Here is an 18233-nt window from a genome sequence, read left to right as displayed (position 1 = left end):
ATTCACAACCTAAAAGTTGAGTTGTTGTTGTTCAGTCACTAAGTCGTGTCTGACTCTGTGACCCCATGGACTGCAGCATGCCAGGTTCCTCTGTACTCCACTATCTCCCAGAGTTTGTTCAAAATCATGTGCATTGAATCAGTGATTGTAGGGGAAGAGCAAATTAGGGAAGATGGTATGGTCAGGGTCTCTCACCTCACAGCCTCTTGCTTTTGCCTTATGCTGTGTAAATAATGACTGTGTAACAGCTGAGATCACGTATAGCACTGTGCATGTACCTCACGAGGTACTCACTTGGTTACGAGCTGCTTTGTGCCATATACCTGTAAGAGCTTCATCAGGAAAGCCCTGGCTGCTACAACCCTGGGGCTACACTGGAGTGGCATCATGGTTATGTTATTTGAGGTTATATCATGGCTATGTTCGGAGAAGGCAATGGCAACCCACTCTGGTACTCGTGCCTGGAGAATCCCATGGATGGAGGAGCCTGGTAGGCTACAGTCCAAGAGGTCACTAAGAGTCAGACACGACTGAGCAACTTCACTTTCACTTTTCGCTTTCATGCACTGGAGAAGGAAATGGCAACCCACTCCAGTGTTCTTGCCTGGAGAATCCCAGGGACGGGGAAGCCTGGTGGGCTGCCATCTATGGGGTCACACAGAGTTGGACACAACTGAAGCGACTTAGCAGCAGCAGCATGACTATGTTATTGCTACATAAATGTGGCTGCTGCTACAGCTACTGCATCAGCCAAGAGAGAGGCTGTGTTATGGCTGCTGTGCCAGCCAGGACAGAGTACATATGTCTGCAGTTCCTATGGCTCCTCGAGTCTCCTTCCAGCCTCTTAGCTTGCGCCTTGCCTACCCTGGGTCAGTGAACAGTGCACACAGCGTGAACAGTGAGGCAACTGGCATCCCGAACAGGATTAGCGATACAGTGACACTATCTAACCATCTCACCTTCTGCTGCCTGCTTCTCCTTTTGCCTTCAATCTTTCCCAGCATCAGGGTCTTTTCCAAATGAGTCAGCTCTTCACATCAGTTGGTCAAAGTTGACAGTTATGTTTTATTTGGTGGGAATTTTTCAAATTCCCGCTGGATAAAACATAACATGAAGCCTGGAAGATTGCATCTCATGTGACCCTGAGAGAACTGACCTAAGGAAATGGGGGAGGAGCCAGGTTATATAGAAGTTTTGCAACAAGGGGCAAATAGTCTGAACCTCAGAAGATTATTGATAATTAAAACCAGATAGTCCAAGTTAAGGAATTTAGTGCTTTTCTGTGTACAGGAAGATGCAAGAGTCTGGGATCATTTAAATCATTCCTTCCATATGTACCTCAGCCATCTGGGGCCTGTATCCTGTGTTTTTCACAAACTGAACTTTCTTTCTTTGGGGCTCACCATAGGGAGTGGCAACAGTCTATAGACTGCAGGTATTCTTCTCCCTCCTGAGTCCCTCCTGACTCCCTCCCTCGGGGTCCACCTGCTCACATTGGAGGGCTGCAGTAACTGATGACTGTGACATCCTTGTTTACTGATATTGCATAAAATATTCTGTTTCTTACAGATCATCACACTAGGATCTCTAATTAGGGTCAGTGCTCTCAAAGTAATAATGGAAGAAGCCAATTTGGAAGGTTGGGGGATGGTCAGAGATGGTCTCTCTGAGGAAGAGGTGGTTCAGCCAAGCCCCAGATGGGGACAGGGGGTACCAAAACTACAGGCAGAGGAACCCCCATGGGCAAAGGCCTGGAGGTGGGAAGCTGCTCAGCATGTCCTGGAAACTGAACAAAGGCTAGGAGGCAAGAAGGAGCAGGTTGGCATTGTCATGGCAGACCAAACACAGGTTGGAAAGTAATTTCCAGACACAGAGCATTTCAGAAGGGAGTGAGTTTACTAAGAGCTGGGAGCAGAGATAATGAAGGTTCTGCAGATGCAGCAGGCCAGGGAGCTCTTATAATACACTGTTAGAACAGCGGACTGGCTCAGCAGGCTGTGCTTTTCGTGGGCTAGTGGCCAATTTTTATAGCCTCAAGGAAAAGAAAATTCCTGCTAGAAGGGTGGCATTAGGTGATTAAGGTGGGACTTCCCAGGTGGCTCAAAGAGCTGGGAGCAGAGATAATGAAGGTTCTGCAGATGCAGCAGGCCAGGGAGCGCTTATAAGACACTGTTAGAACAGCGGGCTGGCTCAGCAGGCTGTGCTTTTCGTGGGCTAGTGGCCAATTTTTATAGCCTCAAGGCAAAGAAAATTCCTGCTAGAAGGGTGGCATTAGGTGATTGATTAGGGTGGGACTTCCCAGGTGGCTCAGTGATAAAGACTGTCTGCCAATGCAGGAGACACAGGAGATGTGGGCTCTATCCTTGGGTCAGGAAGATCCCCTGGAGTAGGAAATGGCAACCCACTGCAGTATTCTTGCCTGGAGAATCCCATGGACAGAGGAGCCTGGCAGGCTATAGTTCATGGAGCTCCAAAGAGTTGGACATGACAGAGCATGCACACCCAATTGTAGGGTGCTATAGGGTAGGTACTGGGGTAGGCATTTTTGCCTAATATGGAGTCAAGAAGCTTGCTGGTTCTGATCAGTTTAGTTCAGTTCAGTCACTCAGTTGTGTCCGACTCTTTGCGACCCCATGAATCACAGCATGCCAGGCCTCCTTGTCCATCACCAACTCCCAGAGTTCATTCAAACTCATGTCCATTGAGTCAGTGATGCCATCCAGCCATCTCATCCTCTGTCATCCCCTTCTCCTCCTGCCCCCAATCCCTCCCAGCATCAGTCTTTTCCAATGAGTCAACTCTTTGCATGAGGTGGCCAAAGTATTGGAGTTTCAGCTTTAGCATCAGTCCTTCCAATGAACACCCAGGACTTACTCCCTTAGAATGGACTGGTTGGATCTCCTTGCAGTCCAAAGGACTCTTAAGAGGCTTCTCCAACACCACAGTTCAAAAGCATCAATTCTTCACCACTCAGCTTTCTTCACGGTCCAACTCTCACATCCATACATGACCACTGGAAAAACCATAGCCCTGACTAGACGGATCTTTGTTGACAAAATAATGTCTCTGCTTTTTAATATACTATCTAGGTTGGTCATAACTTTCCTTCCAAGGAGTAATCAGGGGGGCTTTTGGCAATGATTACAAAGGGGCTCAGTCAGTTCCAGGTATGACCTTCAATCTGGGCTCCTCTTCTGTGGCCTTGGTACACTGTTTCACTGAAACAGTCACAGACTTTATTTTTCTGGGCTCCAAAATCACTGCAGATAGTGACTGCCGCCATGAAATTAAAAGACACTTACTCCTTGGAAGAAAAGTTATGGCAACCTAGACAGCATATTAAAAAACAGAGACATTCCTTTGCCAACAAAGGTCCATCTAGTCAAGGCTATGGTTTTTCCAGTAGTCATGTGTGGATATGAGAGTTGGATTATTAAAAAAGCTGAGTGCAGAAGAACTGATGCTTTTGAACTGTGGTGTTGGAGAAGACTCTTGAGAGTCCCTTGGACTGCAAGGAGATCCATCCAGTCCATTGTAAAGGAAACCATCCCTGAATATTCATTAGAAGGACTGATGCTGAAACTCCAATACTTTGGCCACCTGATGTGAAGAGCTGACTCATCTGAAAAGACCTTGATGCTGAGAAAGATTGAAGGCGGGAAGAGAAGGGGATGACAGAGGATGAGATGGTTGGATCGCATCACCAGCTCAATGGACATGAGTTTGAGTAAACTCCGGGAGTTGGTGATAGACAGGGAGGCCTGGCATGCTGCAGTCCATGGGGTCACAAAGAGTCAGACATGACTGAGTGACTTAACCGAAGCAGGACCTGGGCTTCTGGATCTATCTGGCAGGTGATCTTTGAAGGAGTTTAAGGTCATTGGATCAGAGGTGGACCCCGGATTCAAACCCACATTCTGAGCTATTATTTCTCAGAGACTTCAACACCTTTCCAAGTTCTGTGTGTGTGTGTGTGATAGAGAGAGAGAGAGAGAGAGAGAGAGAGAGAGAGAGAGAGAGAGAGAGAGCCCTCAGTCACGTCCACTCTTTTGCGACCCCGTGGACTGTAGCCCATCAGGCTCCTCTGTCCATTGAATCCTCCAGGTAAGAATACTGGAGTGGGTTGCTCTTTCCTTCTCCATGGGATATTTCTAGCCCAGGGATCAAACCTGAGTCTCTGCATTGGCAGGTGGATTCTTTACCACTGAACCACCAGGGAAGCCCACTGTGCATTTGGGGGCTATAAAAGAATTTTGTATGGGGTGCAAAGTTTGTGTAAATGGACGTAGCTGAAAAGAGAGAGCAATCAACTCTGCCCATGTAAATTTGGGTGTTCAAGGATAAGTGGGAGTTTGCTAGGAAGAAGTGAAAAAGCAGCTTTCCATTCTGGACAATCTAGTTCACAAATCCTGTAAATACTCTTTGAGAGCAAGTCTGTTTCATCCCATCTGGAACTCACCAGGTGGTGCGGGCAAAGGCATGGACTGGGGCTCACGGGGCGTGTTTCAGGCAGCTATCAGTTGCTATGCAGTTTTGCTTTGTTTGTTTTTTTTTGATCCCTCCTCCAGTTCTGCCTGGCTCCAGATTTTGGCATTATCTTCTCATGAGGTCCCTGCCTGCCTTATTTAAACCTGTGCTTCTGATCCCCTGTGCCCTGCTTTCTTTTCTCACAGTGTTCGTCATCTTCTAACTCCCCATGGGATTTTAAAGATAATTTTATTATTTTTGGTTGCTTCCAGGGCTTTTCTCTAATTGTGGTGAGTGGGGGTTATTCTCTAGTTGCAGTACATGGGCTTCTCATTGCAGTAGCTTCTCTTATTGGGGAGCACAGGCTCTAGAGCATAGGCTCGATAGCTGTGGTGCTTGGGCTTAGTTGCTCGAGACATGTGGGATCTTCCTGGATGAGGGACCAAACCTGCATTGGAAGACAGATTTTTTACCACTGAGCCACCAGGGAAGGCCTTCCCTGTGGAATTTACTTGGCTATTGTATTTATTGTTTCTGTGCACTGGCTGCTGCTCTCTCTCCCAATCCCTAGTCTCCCACCAGACTGTTATAGTCCACAAACCTAGAAGAGAGCTTGCTACATAGTAGGTACTCAATAAAAATTTGTTGACTGAATGAATACATCTTATTTTTTATTTTCATCATTTTTGATGGGATTAAACTTTTTTAAATTTTATTTTTTCAACACCAAAATCATTTTTTATCGGGGTACTTTTGCCTAGAAAATCCCATGGACAGAGGAGCCTGGTGGGCTGCAGTCCATGGGGTCGCGAAGAGTCGGACACGACTGAGCGACTTCACTTTCACTTTTCACTTTCATGCATTGGAGAAGGAAATGGCAACCCACTCCAGTGTTCTTGCCTGGAGAATCCCAGGGGCAGGGAAGCCTGGTGGGCTGCCGTCTATGGGGTCGCACAGAGTCGGACACGACTGAAGTGACTTAGCAGCAGCAGCAGCAGTCGATGAACAATGTTGTGATAGTTTCAGAAGAACAGTGAAGGCACTCAGCCATACATACCCATGTATCCATTTTCTGTCAAACCCTGCTCCCATCCAGGCTGGCATGTAACACTGAGCAGAGTTCCTTGTGCTATAAAATAAGTTTTTGTTGGTTATCCATTTTAAACATAGCGGGTGTACATGACCTTTCCAAAGTCCTTAACTATCCCTTCCCCCTGGCAACCATGAGTTTGTTTTCTAAGTCTGTGAGTCTCTTTCCATTTTGTAAGTTCATTTGTATCATTTCTTTTTAGATTCGGGATGTAAGGGATGTCATATGATATTTCTCCTTCCCTGTCTGACTTCACTCAGTATGACAGTCTCTGGGTCCATCCATGTTGCTGCAAATGGCACTATTTCATTCTTTGTAATGACCGAGTAATATTTCTTTGCATATATGTACCACATCTTCTTTATCCATTCCTCTCTTGGTGGACATTTAGTTTGTTTCCAAGTCTTGGCTGTTGTAAACAGTGCTGCAATAAGCATACATTGGGGTGAACACTGGGGTGCATATATCTTTTCAGGTCATGTTTTTCTTTGGATATATGCCCAGGAGTGGGATTGCAAGGTCATATGGTAGCTCTAGTTTTAGATTTTTGAGGAACCTCCATATTGTTCTTTGTAGTGGGAGTACCAATTTACATTCCCACCAACAGTGCGAGAAGGGTCCTTTTTCTCCACACCCCCTCCATCACTTGTTTGTGAAATTTTTGATGATGGCCATTCTGACTGGTGTGAGGTGATATCTTGTTGTAGTTTTGATTTGTGTCTTTAATAACTAGTGATGTTGAACATCTTTTCATGTGCTTATTGGCCATCTGTATGTCCTCTTTAGGGAAATGTCTATTCAGGTCTTCTGCCCATTTTTTGAGTGGATTGTTTGTTTTGATGCTATTATGTGTCATGAGGTGTTTGTAAAGTTTGGAGACTAATCCCTTATCAGTCACATTATTTGCAAATATTTTCTCCCAATCTGTGGGTTGTCTTCTTATTTAGTTTATTGTTTCCTTTGCTTTGCAAAAGCTTTAAAGTTTAAGTAGGTTCCACTTGTTTATTTTTGCTCTCATTTCCATTATTCTGGGAGATGGATTAAAAAGATGTTGCTGTGATTTATGTCAGAGAATGTTCTGCTTATGTTTTCCTCTTAGAGTGTCTGGTTTGGCATTTAGTCTTTAATCCATGTTGAGCTTGTTTTTGTGTAAGGAGTTAAGGAATGATCTAATTTCGCTTTCTTTTTTTTTTTTTTCCTATTTACTCTTTTTTCTTTCTTTTTTATTTTTAAAATTTTAAAAGTATGATGACACATTTACAGGAGACTTGGAAAATACAGAACAAAGGTACATATAGTGCAATTATTTTTTAAGAAGATAAATTAAGATTTTTAATTGGAGTTTCAATATCAAACTCTCAAAATTAATAAAATGAATATACAGAAAAGTAGAAGATTATAGGAAACCTGAAAAGCACCATGAACCAATTCAACATAGTTAAGATTTATGTAGCTTTGACACAACAGTAGGATACACACTCTATTCAAGTTCTCATAGACTGTGAACTAGGAGACACTGAAACATATCCAGGGATGTAGAACAAGGTGCAAAAATTTCATGGTCTAAAGGAACTGAAATCATACAGAGTCTTTTTCCTTACCACTGTGGAATGATGTTAGAAATCAACATCAAAAGATATTTGAAAATAACCCATATATTTTCAAGTGCAGTGTGACATTTACCAAGAGAGATCTTTGACTTAGCCATTGAAAGCCTCGATAAAATTGGAAGACTGATAAAACACAGTGGGTGTTTGCAGAGAAGCAAGCATTTAAATGAGAAATTAATTATCAAGATACTTTTAAAATCTTATGTATTTGAAAATTAAATGTCCACTTTTAAATGATGGGTGTGTCTAAGAAGCCATAGCAAGGAAAATTAGAAAATATTTATAATAGAATAAAAATGAAAGAGAATTTCCCAGAATTTGATGCATGCAGTTGAAGCTGCTCAATAGACTTCTATTTAACCTCTATGTCATCCTCAATATCTTGCATTATTTTCAGTGGCATCTGAGTTTGATTCTTCTCTACCCAGTGACTTCTATTTACGTGTCATCAGCCAACACTCAATCACATGAATAATCCTTACTAAAAGGAAGTTTACAAAACTAATTCAACTTTCTAGATTTTACTGTGGAGGAAAGCAAAAGAACAACAAAAAAGATGAGTAGTGAGTAATGTTTCTGTGCCTTTGTAGATATCTTTTTATCCGGATTTCTTTAATTCAGTGCAGTTCAATTCAGTCGCTCAGTCATGTCCAACTCTTTGCGACTCCATGAATCACAGCACGCCAGGCCTCCCTGTCCATCACCAACTCCCGGAGTTTACTCAAACTCATGTCCATTGAGTCGGTGATGCCATCCAGTCATCTCTTCTGCTGTCGTGCCCTCTCCTCCTGCCCCCAATCCCTCCCAGCATCAGAGTCTTTTCCAATGAGTCAACTCTTTGCATGAGGTGGCCAAAGTATTGGAGTTTCAGCTTTAGCATCAGTCCTTCCAATGAACACCCAGGACTGATCTCCTTTAGGATGAACTGGTTGGATCTCCTTGCAGTCCAAGGGACTCTCAAGAGTATTCCTCAACATCACAGCTCAAAAGCATGAATTCTTCGGTGCTCAGCTTTCTTCACAGTCCAACTCTCACATCCATACATGACTACTGGAAAAACCATAGCCTTGACTAGATGGACCTTTGTTGGCAAAGTAATGTCTCTGCTTTTGAATATGCTATCTAGGTTGGTCATAACTTTTCTTCCAAGGAGTAAGCGTCTTTTAACTTCATGGCTGTAGTCACCATCTGCAGTGATTTTGGAGCCAAAAAAATAAAGTCTGACACTGTTTCCACTGTTTACCCATCTACTTCTCATGACGTGATGGGACCAGATGCCATGATCTTCGTTTTCTGAATGTTGAGCTTTAAACCAACCTTTTCCCTCTCCTCTTTCACTTTCATCAACAGGCTCTTTAGCTCCTCTTCACTTTCTGCCATAAGGGTGCTATCATCTGCATATCCAAGGTTATTGATATTTCTCCTGGCAATCTTGATTCCAGCTTGTGCTTCTTGCAGCCCAGCGTTTCTCATGATGTACTCTGCATATAAGTTAAATTCACTTTCTTACATATAGCTGTCCAGTTTTCCCAGCATCCTTTATTGAAGAGATTGTTTTTCCAACATTGTGTAGTCTTGCCTCCTTTGTCATAGATTAATTGACAGTAGCTGCAATGGGCTTATTTCTGGGTTTTCTATTCTGTTCCATTGTTCTATATTTCTATTTTTTGTGCCAGTACCATACTGTTTTGATGACTGTAGCATGGTAATATAGTCCAAAGTCAGGGAGCTTGATTCATCGAGATCTTTGTGTCCATAGGTATGTTTATTCTGAGGTATTTTATTCTTTTTGATGCAATGGTAAAGGGAATTGCTTCTTGAATTTCTTTTTTTGATCTTTCATTGTTAGTGTATAGAAATGCAATAGATTTCTATGTATTAATTTCATAACCTGCAACTTTACTAAATTCACTAATGAGTTCAGGTAGTTTTCTGGTAGCATCTTTAGGATCTTCTATAATTAGTATCATGTCATCTGCAAACAGTGACAGATTCACTTCTTTTCCAATTTGGATGCTCTTTACTTATTTCTCTTCTCTGATTGTTGTAGCTAGGACTTCCAAAACTATGTTGAATAAAAGTGGTGAGAGTGGACATCTTTGTCTTGTTCCTGATCTTGGAGGGAATGCTTTCAGCTTTTCACCATTGAGTATGATGTTAACTGTCAGTTTGTCATAGATAGCCTTTATTATGTTGAGGTATGTACCCTCCATGTCCACTTTCTGGAGAGTTTTTATCATAAAAGAATGCTGAATTTTGTCAAAATCCTTTTTCTGCATCTGTTGAGATGATCATATGGTTTTTGTTCTTCAAATTTTTAATATGGTGTATCATGTTAATTGGATGCTGAAAAATTCTCGCATCCCTGGGATGAATCCCACTTGATCACGGTGTATGATATTTTTAATGTATTGTTAGATATGGATTGCTAGTATTTTCTTGAGGATTTTTGCATCTATGTTCATCAGTGATATGGCCTGTAATTTTTTTTTTTTGGTGGTATCTTTGTCTAGTTTTCGTATCAGGTGATGGTGGCCTCATAAAATGAGTTGGGAAGTTTTCCTTCCTCTGTGAATTCTTGAAACCGTTTCAGAAAGATAGGTGTTAACTCTTCTCTAAATGTTTAATAAAATTTGCCTGTGAAGCTGTCAGGTCCTGGACTTTTGTTTATTGGGAGGTTTTTAATCACGGAGATTTTAATTCAATTTCAATGCTTGTGATTGGTCTGTGCATATTTTCTACTTCTTCCTGGTTCAGTCTAGGGAGGCTGTACCTTTCTAAGAATTTCTCCATTTCTTCCAGATTGTCCATTATATTGGCATGCAATTGTTCATAGTAATCATTTATGATCCTTGGTATTTCTGTGGAGTCAGTTGTAACTTTTCCTTTTTACTTCTAATTTTACTGATTTGAGTCCTCTCACAATTTTTCTTGAGTCTGGCTAAAGTTTATCAACTTTGTTTATCCTTTCAAAGAAACAGCTTTTAGTTTCATTGGTCTGTGCAGTTGCTTTCTTTGTCTCTATTTCATTCATTTCTGCTCTGATCTTTATGATTTCCTTCCTTCTACTAGCTTTAGGTATTGTTTGTTCTTCTTTCTCAAGTTGTTTTAGGTGTAAAGTTAGGTTGTTTATTTGAGATTTTTCTGTTTCTTAGGGTAAGATTGTATTCTATAAACTTCCCCTATTAGAACTGCTTTCGCTGCATCCCATAAGTTTTGGACCATTGTACTTTCATTTTCATTTGTCTCTAGGTATTTTTAATTTCCTCTTTGGTTTCTTCAGTGATCCAATGGTTGTTTAGTAACATAGTGTTTAGCTGCCACATGTTTGTGTTTCTTAGCATTTTTTTTTCTTGTAGTTTATTTCTAATCTCATAGCATTGTGATCAGAAAAGATGCTTGATATGATTTCGATTTTCTTAAATTTAACAAGGATTGCCTTGTGGCCCAGCATGTGGTCAATCCTTGGGAATGTCGTGTGCACTTGAGGAAAATGTATAGTCAGCTGCTTTTGGATGGAATGCTCTATAAATATCAATTAAGTTCAACTTGTCTAAAGTATCATTTAAGGCCTGTGTTTCCTTACTGGTTTTCTGTCTGGATGATCCATCCATTGATGAAAGTGGGGTATTAAAGTCCCCCACTATTATTGTGTTACTATCAATTTTCCCCTTTATCTTTGTTAGTATTTGCCTTACATATTGAAGTGCTCCTATGTTGGGTGCATATATATTTATAATTATTATATCTTCTTTTTGGATCAAACCTTTGATCATTATGTAGTGTCTTTCTTTGTCTCTTATAACAGTCTTTATTTTAAGATCTATTTTGTCTGATACGAGTATTGCTACTCCAGCTTTCTTATTATTTCCTTTTGCATGAAATACCTTTTGCTATCCCCTTATTTTCAGTCTGTAAGTGTCTGTAGGTATGAAGTGGGTCTCTTGTAGACAATATATATATATATATATATATATATGGGTGTTGTTTTTGTATCCACCCAGCCAGCCTATGTCTTTTGGTTGGTGCATTTAATCCATTTACATTTAAGGTAATTACTGATATATATGATCCTATTATCATTTTGTTAATTGCTTTTGGCTTCTTTTTTATAGATCTTTTCCTTTTCTTGTGTTTCCTGCCTAGAGACGTTCCTTTAGCATTTGTTGTAAGATTGGTTTAGTGGTGCTGAATTATCCTAACTTTTGCTTCTCTGAAAAGCTTTTGATTTCTCCATCAAACTTGAATGAGAGTTTTGTAGGGTAGAGTAGTCTTGGTTGTAGGTTCTCCCCTTTCATCACTTGGAATATATCATGACATTCCCTTCTGGTTTGTAGAGTTCCTGTTGAGAAATCAGCTGATTTATATGTTACTTGTCTTTTTTCCCTTGTTGCTTTTAATAATTTTTCTTTGTCTTTAATTTTTGTCAGTTTCATTACCATGTGTCTTGGTGTGTTCCTCCTTGAGTTTATCCTGCCTGGGACTCTCTGTGCTTCCTGGACACGGTTGACTATTTCCTTTACCATGTTGGGGAAGTTTCAGCTATTATCTCTTCAGATATTTTCTTGGGTCCTTTCTCTCTCTCTCTCTTCTCCTTCTTGGACCCCTATACTGTGAATATTGGTGTGTTTAATGTTGTCCTGAAGGTCTGTTAGGCTGTCTTCATTTCTTTTCATTCTTTTTTCTATATTCTGTTTTGCTGTATTGATTTCCACCTTTCTGTCTTCCAGGTCACTTATCCACTTTTCTGCCTCAGTTATTCTGCTATTATTCCTTCTAGTGTATTGTTCATCTCTGTTTGTTTGTTCTTTAGTACTTCTAGATCCCCACTCCAGTACTCTTGCCTGGAAACTCCCGTGGACGGAGGAGCCTGGAAGGCTGCAGTCCATGGGGTCGCTGAGGATTGGACACGACTGAGCGACTTCACTTTCACTTTTCACTTTCATGCATTGGAGAAGGAAATGGCAACCCACTCCAGTGTTCTTGCCTGGAGAATCCCAGGAATGGGGGAGCCTGGTGGGCTGCCGTCTATGGAGTCGCACAGAGTAGGACACGACTGAAGTGACTCAGCAGCAGCAGCAGGTCCTTGGTAAACATTTCTTGCATATTTTCAATCTTTGCCTCCATTGTTTTTCAAAGATCCTGAATCATCTTCTCTATCATTATTCCAAATTCTTTTTCTGGAAGGTTGCCTATCTCCACTTGCTTTAGTTGTTTTTCTGAGGATTTATCTTGTTCCTTCATGTGGGACATAATCTATTTCTTTTCATTTTAAGTAGCTTTCTGATTGTGGTGTTAGTTCAGGAGGCTGTTGGGATTGTAGGTCTTATTTCTTCTGTCTGCCCTCTGGTGGATGAGGATAAGAGGCTTGTGCAAGCTTCCTGATGAGAGGGACTGGCTGTGGGGAAAACTGGGTCTTGCTCTGGTGGGCAGGGTCCTGCTCAGTAAACTTTAATCCAATTGTCTGCTGATGGGTGGGGCTGGGCTTCCTCCCTGTTAGTTGGTCAGCCTGAGGCAATTCAGTCCTGGGGTCTGTAGACTTCTATAGTAGGGCTACTGATAAACTTCAAGAGGACTTATGCAAAGATTCATCTCCTAGGACTGCTGCTACCAGTGCCCCCATCCCCGTGGCAGGCCACTGCTGACCCATGCCTCTGCAGAAGACCCTTAAACACTCATAAGTAGGCCTGGCTCACTCTCCTCTGGGGTCACTGCTCCTTTCCCCTAGGTCCTGGTATGCACAAGATATTGTTGCCCTCCAAGAGTCTCTGTTTCCCCCCGTTCTATGGAAACTCTGTAATCAAATCCCACTGGCCTTCTAAATCAGATTCCCTGGGGAGTCCCAATCCCTTGGCTGGATCCTCAGGCTGGGCAGCCTGATGTGGGGGTCTAGAACCTTCACAACACTGCGAGAACTGCTTTGATACTGTTGTTCTCTGGTTTGTGAGTTGCCCACCCAGTGGGTAATAGGATTTGATTTTATTGTAATTGTGTTCCTCCTACCATTCTGTTGTGGCTTCTCCTTTGTCCTTGGATGTGGAGTATCTTTTTTTCTTTTTTTGGTGGGTTCCAGTGTCTTCCTGCCAATGGTTGTTCAACAACTAGTTGCCTGAATAAAGTCTTAGATTTGGGGAGGTTCAGGGCATAGGTGGGGAGGTATTCCCTGCTTGACCCTATCAAGCAAGAATCTGCTTTCTTTTTTTCCCTCTGCATGTGTTTTATTTGAACTGACCTACTCTATGTCTTTTAGACTCATTATGACCACATTTTCTAAAGACAAAATGTGTCTGAAAAATGACTTATTCTGTCTTATTACTTTATTTAGTTAAAAACTTGAAAGGTTTAAAATCAAATCATATATATTTACTCTTATCATTTGATACTTGTCCTGAAAATTCAACCCAAAGGACATGGTACTGACATAGTCCCTTAGTAGTTACTTATGTATTTGCCCTACTTCCATGGGCTTCCCTGGTGTCTCAGATAGTAAAGAATGTGCCTGAAATGTGGGAGATGGTAAAGAATGTGCCTGAAATGTGGGAGATCTTCCTGGGTCAGAAGATTCCCTGGAGAAGCGAATGGCTATCCACTATAGTATTCCTGCCTGGAGAATTCCATGGACAGAGGAGCCTGGTAGGATACAGTCCATGGGGTTGCAAAAGAGTCAGACACCACTGAGAGAATAACACTTTCACTTTTCCTACTCCCATACTAAAAGATGCTTCCTTGATTTAGACAGACTTCAAGTCCCACACATCCTGTACCTCCCACACTGCCCAGCAGGGTGCTGGCAGTAGGTATTCTATGAATCCCTATTAGACTGATGAAAGCATGAATAGACACTGTCTCAATCCAGTACCGAGACCTTCCTTCTTTCCACCCTCCGTCCTTCTCTCCATTTGTCTATCCCTCCATCCATCCATCCAACCATTCTTTCAACAGCTACAATTTGAGCACCTACCATGAGCCACATATAGCTCCACTTGCCAGAGAACCCATGGGACACCATGGACTTGACCTGTGATCTTGAGGAGCCACAGTCCAGCCAGGAGGACAGATCCCAAGCAAATCCTTCCCCAATGTCCAACCAATTACAAATGAGAGCGAGTGCTCTGGGGAGACAGGTGGGTTCCACGACTTAACAGGCACATGTCAGCTTTAGATGGGGTGAGGCCGGTCTGGGAAGACTGTAGTAGGAGCTCAGAGGGAGCATGGTGAGGATCTGGCAGGTTTGAGCTTAGAGCCCTCCAGGGACTGACAGGGAGGCCGGGGCAGGGGTGGCAGGGCTGAGACTTGCAGGGTGAACAGGTGAGGTTGTATCATAAGTGCAGCAAGAAGCCTTTGTTGGGTGGCGGGTAGTTCAAGCAAGGACAGGATGTTATTCGATTTTCATTTCTTTGCAACTCCATGGACTGTAGCCTACAGGCTCCTCTGTCCATGGAATTTTCCAGCAAGAGTACTGGAGTGGGTTGCCATTTCCTTCTCCAGGGGATCTTCCCAACCCAGGGATTGAACCCGGGTCTCCTGCATTGCAGGCAGACGCTTTACCATCTGAACCACCAGGAAGCCCAAGAGGACAGCAGCTGAGGCTTGGCAGTGGTACTTGGAGAACAGAATGATGGCCAGATGAGCAGAACAAGGGAGAGAGAGGGCTGAGGAGGTGGGTCAGAGTGAGAACTGCAGGACTGTGAATCCTTGGTAGTTAGGGTTGGAGGTGAGGGTATTTGGGAAAGAGATGCAGGAGGAGCAGAGGGCTGGGGCCTGGGGCTGTCTCAGGAACCCATTTCTGATCTGTACCAACTGGAGGAAGGTGAGGGATCCGTTGAGTTAAGCTTCCTTCTCTGTATCTGGTGGTTAAGTGGGATGAAAGGTTCTGGGAGGCTGGAGGGCAGGGCTTAAACCTCCACCTTGCTGTGTGACCTAAGGCTGACATCTGCCCCTCTCTGGGCCCAGGCTAACCATCTCTACAGGGACAGGATAGATCTGAGAGTCTCTAAGATCCCTTGTGGGTCATTCTCTTGGCTTTCTCTTTCCTTGGGTTCCCCTCATGCTGCCTGCCTGGAATTGACCGGCCCTGCTTGCTTCCCCGTCTTGTCCTGTGGGCACCTGGAGCTCCCAAGGAGGAAGAGGCCACTGTCCACATTGGGCTCCTCCATGCTTTCATCTCACCTTCCTGCTCCAGTGTGGAGGCTGGGAAGAGGCACACATCGCCCTCTAGTGGCAACTTCTGGGCTCATAATTGGTGGGGTTTTTTCTTTTTCTTTTTCTTTTTTTTTTTGCAGAATGCCAGATCTTGGTTGAGGCCAGGAGGATCTTCCTTGCATCATGCCAGATCTTTACTTGTGACACATGGACTCTCTAGTTGCCGCACGTAGGCTTAGTTTTACTGCAGCGTTGTTCAGTTTTGTTCAGTTGCTAAGTCATGTTCAACTCTTTGCAATCCCATGGACTACAGCATACCAGGCTTCCCTGTCTGTCACCATCTCCCGGAGCTTGCTCAAACTCATGTCCATTGAGTTGGTAATGTCATTCAACCATCTCATCCTCTGTCGTCCCCTTCTCCTCCTGCCTTCAATCTTTCCCAGCATCAAGGTATTTTCTAATGAGTCAGCTCTTCACATCAGCACTGGAGCTTCAGCTTCAGCATCAGTTCTTCCAATGAATATTCAGGGTTGATTTCCTTTAGGATTGACTGGTTGGATCTCTTTGTAGTCCAAGGGACTCCCAAGAGTCTTGTCCAACCAGGGAAGCCCTTAAAGCAATTATTGAGCACCCTTTGTGTGCAAAGTACTGAGACAATGCTCTGTTCTGTAGAGGACTGGAGGATCCAAAGAGACAACCAGCCTGGTCAGGGAGCATTGCTCTAGGGAGACATTGTGCTGGGCAAGGAGGAGCAACTAGGTACCTTTCTGGGCCCTGCTCCACACTCAGGCCAGATGCCTTCTGGTGGGCCAGTGAGGTTCAGGAGGGGAAGCTGCGGGCCTTACTTCTGGGACAGGATCTGGATGGGACAGAATAATGGGAGGGAACGGGCCTCTTGGTGCAGCCCTGGGGTGGAATCCCAGCTCTGTTTCTTCTGCAATATGACATTGGGTGGGTTCATGGCTTAGAGCCTTGGTCTCCTCATCTGAGTAATGAGACAATACATGCTTCCAGCCCCTGCTGCTGACAGATTAGATGAGCTGGTGCACATGAAACCCTGGCAGAGCGTGAGGGCTTAGTCCCCATTCCCCCACTCCACCCCTTACTCAAGAATTGCTATGAGGTTTTGTTACAAGATGATCAGCACAGTTTACTGGGCTCTAGGCAGTGTGCCTTGGCTCAGATTCCACAGCTGCTTCTTATCAGCTGTGTGATCTTGGGTAATTTGCTTCACCTCTCTGCACCTCAATTTCTCTTCTGAAAATGGGAATACTGAGTGTATCTCCAGTAGATAGCCTGATCGCCATGGTTAAAGGTTTGAAATAGAGCCTGGCATAGAGGAACTGTAACAGGAGGGAAAGGGCAGGGCACAATTTTTGAAAGCATGACAGCCCAAGGACACAACATAAGCACATTTGATTAAGAATCAAATGGGTCCAAGATGGCAGACAAGTGGACTTTGATTAGACCTTAATCCTCAATCAGCAAGCTAAATGACATAACAAGAGACCCCTGGCAGTTCCAAGGCACTGTCAAAAGAGCAAGGTGGTGGCCCAATTCCTGGAAATCTCCACCCTTTCCCCAAAATAGTTGGAATAATCCTCCTACTCATTAGCATATGAAATTACCCAGTCTATAAAAACTAACCAGGTCACATTTCACTGCCACTTCACAGTGGCCCATACCCTGTCTGTGGAGTGTGCTTCTCTCTGAGTCTGAATAAATCCCCTTCATACCTATCACTTTGTCTCTCACTGAATTCTTTCTGTGACAGACACAAAGAACCTGAGCCTCAGTAAGTCCAGACATCAGGTGAATGATTCTAATTAAAAGATTGTGGGTTCAAGTCCCAACCTGGGTTTTGGCTGGGTTCCAGTCCTGGCCACCTGGGTTCAAGTCCTGCTGCTAAATCACTTCAGTTGTGTCCGACTCTGTGCGACCCCATAGACGGCAGCCCACCAGGCTCCCCCATCCCTGGGATTCTCCAGGCAAGAACACTGGAGTGGGTTGCCATTTCCTTCTCCAATGCATGAAAGTGAGAAGTGAAAGTGAAGTCGCTCAGTCGTGTCTGACTCTTAGTGACCCCATGGACTGCAGCCCACCAGGCTCCTCTGTCCATGGGATTTTCCAGGCAAGAGTACTGGATTGGAGTGCCATTGTCCTAACCTGAGGTTAATGGTTTCAAAACATCTTAACAAATGGTTTTGGTGTGGGTGAGTGAGCAGCCAGGTAGAGAGGATGTGTTCAGTCACTCAGTCATGGCCAACTATTTGCAACGCAACGGACTGTAACCCGCCAGGTTCCTCTGTCCGTGGAATTTTCCAAGCAAAAATACTGATTTGGGTTGCCATTTCCTTCTCCAGGGGATCTTCCTGACCCAGGGATCTAACCTGAGTCTGTGAGCTCTAATTCCATCTCTGTGCTGGCCTCTCTATGTGGATGTAAGCAGGTCTTCCCTCCTTCTGGGCCTTATTTTCCCCAACTTTTCAATAAGGGTTGGGCCCACTCAGAGAGTCCTTTCAGCAATGACAACATGAGTCCCTGAATCTCCAAAGGAAAGGAAAGAGCATGTGTGGGGCAGAGGGACTGTAATAGGAGGGAAAGGGTCAGAGCACAACTTTGACATAGCCCAAGGGCACAACATAAACTGATTAGAATCAAATGCGTCCAAGATGGTAGATAAATGGACTTGATTAGACCTTGCCGGGAGAAATATCAATAACCTCAGATATGCAGACGACACCACCCTTGTGGCAGAAAGTGAAGAGAAATTCAAAAGCCTCTTGATGAAAGTGAAAGTGGAGAGTGAAAAAGTTGGCTTAAAGCTCAACATTCAGAAAACTCAGATCATGGCATCTGGTCCCATCACTTCATGGAAAACAGATGGGGAAACAGTGGAAATAGTGTCAGACTTTATTTTTTGG

Source organism: Bos javanicus, chromosome 5, assembly GCF_032452875.1.
Source record: "Bos javanicus breed banteng chromosome 5, ARS-OSU_banteng_1.0, whole genome shotgun sequence".
NCBI lineage: Eukaryota > Metazoa > Chordata > Mammalia > Artiodactyla > Bovidae > Bos > Bos javanicus.
The sequence above is the reverse complement of the archived record's forward strand: the minus strand, read 5'-3'. Positions refer to the sequence as shown.